The sequence below is a fragment of the Rana temporaria genome, chromosome 3 (genome assembly GCF_905171775.1).
Source record: "Rana temporaria chromosome 3, aRanTem1.1, whole genome shotgun sequence".
NCBI classification, from domain to species: Eukaryota; Metazoa; Chordata; class Amphibia; order Anura; family Ranidae; genus Rana; species Rana temporaria.
In genome coordinates, this window is record NC_053491.1 from 424,997,610 (window position 1) to 425,001,558 (window position 3,949).

The window sequence follows — 3,949 nt, forward strand, 5'->3', positions numbered from 1 at the left end:
AATAGAGACTTTCAGGTGGCCCTCCTGTGCTCCTGTGACACTGCATGTGGAAGTTCCCACCCGCTCTAGCACTATGCAAGTGCTCCAAACATTTTCAGGCAAGTTTTTAGTGTTATTTTATACTTATATACTGAATAAATTCCTAAGCTGTTTAAAGGATTGGCTTGGCGCTTCTCTCTCCCCCTTTTGCTTTACTTTTGTTCACAGTGATCAGGTTCCCCAGCCCGCGCCTGAAGCAGCCTCGCTCCCTTTACAGCCTCCATTTAGAGACTTTTTGTCAAGGTTTGGGCTCAGCCCTTCCTTCTCTGAGCTAGCCGCTCAGCTGTCGGCTAATTGCCAGCTCCAATCTCTCCACAGTGATTCCCCTGTTGATGATATCCTGCTCGTCAGCCCTGCCTACTTAAGCCATCCAGCTCAGTTGATTTCTGCCTTCGCCTTGGTCAACATCACAGAGACTATCTTCTGCATTCCTGTTGAAGACTTGCTTGTCTGATGTTCCTTCTGGCTCCAGATCCTGCTTGCTGTTCTACTACGTTTATCTCTGACATTTGGCTTGGCTGACTATCCGATCCGGTCCCTGAACTCTGGCTATGTTTTGACTACACTTACTATGTTTATCTTTTATTATTATTATTATTATTATTATTATTATTATTAATAAACACAAGTGATTTAAGTGTACTTCTGTCTCTGTCTGATTCATGGTTTCCGACACTTTTTTAGAGACTAATTTTTAGGGGTTCATCACCCAGAACTTTCAATCCACTCACCATTAATATGGTTGCACCTTCATGTATCAGCATGCAGATGCATGCCTTTTTATTTAAAATTTAAACTTTAATCTTTTCATAAGATGGTTTAGCGCTGAGCATTATACCAATATTGGGTATGTGTTTCCGCCGCAAACGGATTTTGCATCAGTTTGTCTGTCCAGGAAGGAGGACAGTTCAGGATCCTGTACATAGGGAGGAAGTTGTCCCTGTTTATTGTTGCTGAGAAAAGAGAAAATTACCCCTAGGGGCTTTGTGCTGCAGCAAGGAATAGAAACGTACCAAAAAATGTATAAAAGTATAAATTTATTTAAATATGTTGTACGGAAAAAGCCCCAAACAGTAGGGACTCAAGATATGAGCTTGGTAAAAAACATAAGTCATACATAGCAAATAAAAACACAAGGTAGAACAAGTACAAACATAGCATAACAGTACTGTAAGTATACAAATACTATGGGCGAAAAACACCCCTACGCGTTTCGACCTTTTATAAGTAGCGGTCTTCTTCAGGGAGTATTAGTTAGACGCTGCCATAGGTTCTGTAAGAAAGAAAATACATACAAAGAGAGATACATATAGATAAGTGGGACATAATAAACAGAAGAACACAAAGAGGGCCCGCCACCCACAGCCATATAGGTAGATGGCAGGATGCGGGTAAACCTCCTACAAAAGTGGACTAGTGTAAAAAATCCCACTGCCACTCACCCAAGACGTCCAATGGAAGGCGTGGACCCGGACCAGATGAACCACTGCCGCACCATCAAACTCCCCCGGGGGGTACCAGAAGGGTGGAAAAAGGGGAGAGGAGCTCCCCTGGGTCAGTGTAGAAAAGGACTCCGAATTCAGGTGCACCACCAAGAGAGGTACCGCCCGGGCCTACGAGAGGTCACCAGATAGCGCGCCAGGGCCGCGCCCCGAGGCGGGCCGGAGGGGGGGGCGGCAGGCAAAAAGGGGGGGGGAAGGAGGGCAAACCGAGGCGGGGAAGGAGCACAGGGAGGGGGGGGCAACGGGGCCGGGGATGGCGGATCAAGGCCAAGCAGGTGGGGACGAGCACACGCGCCTGGCTGAGTCACAGGGGGGCCCAACACCACCGTGTACACCGGGATGGGCAAGTTGGGGTGCGGGGGAGCGCTCCCCTCCTAAGGTTGCGGTGAAGACCCTGTAATGTAAATACACGTATATGTATAAGACTGGGAAGCATGTCTAGAAAATAAAAAAGGTAAATATATGAGTACACGCCAGGCTGAACAAGAAGCCTGATGTGTAGGCATGGAAATTGCGTGAGGGAGATGCACAGGGGAGAAAAAGAGATGTGGGAATGAGGGGAAACAGCAGAACAACAATAGGACACAGAGTGAAAACAAACCAAAAATAATGAGCCTGGTAAAAGTACATAAAACAAAGCAAAGAAGGTGTGTAAGTGACTGAATGAATAACAATGAAGAATGCAATGTGTGGTCTAGTGAAAAATGTGGAAGTGTATGTGAAAGGGATGTGGTAGAGCAGCAGTGTGAGGTGGGAAAGCAAAAGAAAAATGGAAAACAACAAGGGGAGAAAAGAAAAGGGATAAAAGGAATATGGGGAATGTTACAGTGAAAAAGAGAAGAAAGAGGAATACAAATGAAAATATAAATAATAAAAAAATGCTGATAATAATCCTGTGACTATAAGTGTATGAGTGATCTATGGGTGTGTGTGCATGTGAATGAAATCATGAAAACAGGTGAATAAGAGGAAGGTGGGAAAAGAAACTGCAAGGGAAAGGGGCTAGTATGGAAACAAATGAAAAGGTGAAAAAATACCTGTGCTATCTGTAAAGCTCACAGAGGTAAGATGGTCAGATGGTAAAATGGTTGAAGCTGTAGCCTTCCTGTTAGGGAGGGATGTTGAGACACCTATTGAAGGAGGTGCTGACGTCTGTTGAAAAGTAAACGAAGTAGAAGAGTAAGATAATAATGGGGATACCGGGGTGGATGGCAGGTTTGCAGGAAATGGAAAAGAGAGCCAAGGCTCCCACCTACCTTCCTGCAGCCAAAATCTGTCATAACCACCAAACACAGTCGCCGTGGGATCTGGATTTGTCCCAATGGGGCTGGCTGCTTATATAAGGTATATCTTGAACAGGTGAGGGAGTGCACTCCCTCTACACCTGTAGCAACCCCACCCTATGATGCAGTAGGGGGCGGGCCCGGATGGACCCAACCCTGCCTGGGAACCACACCCACCGCTGGGGCAGGTGTAAACATCGCCGAAGATCCCCCCCACCACACACACCCCCCCCCACAGGAAACCCCCCCATCCACGGGAACGCCACACCCACCCCCCCCCCCACACGGCCAAACCCCCGCACCCCCACCCACCCACCGCGCACGCAGCAATACAGCGTTGTTTATTGTTGCAGTCAAGCTGGGTATCCCATAACTCCTATTCCCCATCCAAGTTATTACCCCTAATTGTGTCTGGATTGGGAAATGCTCGTCGCCTGGATGTGCAGGAGTGGGGAAATCAGTCATCGGTAACTCTTCCAGGGGTTGTGCTACATCTATAATATTATGTTTGAGGACCTTTGTTGTGTTCCTGTAAACTCATTTAGAAAAATGGCATGAGTTGATAAAGTGGTGGACATGGGAGAAACTATGGGTGAATTACCAGTGAAAATATCTGGGGTCATTCACATTTGGAGGGAAAAGTAAGTTGTTGGCAATCTGCAATAAAGGTATAAAGGGGGCTTACATTTGCTAGAGTAGGGAAATGAGTCCCAGAGCTTCAACATATGCAGCATTAAGGGGCTCAGAGAAGGTAGGAGCGTGGAATGTGGAAGCCAGAGCAGGCAGTTATGATTTTGTCACAGTTTGGGAGTTCAAAGAAAACCCAGGCAGGAGTAGTGAAATCTGTGCAGCTTTATAATAAATTTCTATAAATTTCTATAATGGGTACTTATGAGTATCCTTGTGAGACCAAAATGAAGGAGAAAATCATTTTCTAAAACAAACACAAAAAAGGAAGAAACAGAATTGGCCAAGTTAAAAGATAATACTATACCTTGGATAGAAAGGTCATCTTTAGAGTACATCTATAGTGTTGAGAGGGCGGCATCTGATATTTGTCCACTAGGGATCCTTCCGACATGATACCCCTATGGTCACACAGATCAGCGATTCGTAAGAAGCCCT

General features: G+C 45.8%; 1 long non-coding RNA gene across 2 annotated transcripts; it reads right to left on the reverse strand.

Moving 5' to 3' along the window:
• Nucleotides 1–1,270: 1,270 nt before the first annotated feature.
• LOC120930907 lies at nt 1,271–2,881 on the reverse strand. 2 transcript variants are annotated; one of them, XR_005747778.1, is made up of 3 exons: nt 2,798–2,881; nt 2,579–2,693; nt 1,271–1,312 (listed from the first exon to the last, which is right to left on the reverse strand). It is a non-coding gene; the product is annotated as an uncharacterized LOC120930907 (long non-coding RNA). The 2 variants fall into 2 exon arrangements; XR_005747777.1 differs by lacking the exon at nt 1,271–1,312 and adding an exon at nt 1,857–1,935.
• Between the last annotated feature and the right edge of the window lie 1,068 nt (nt 2,882–3,949).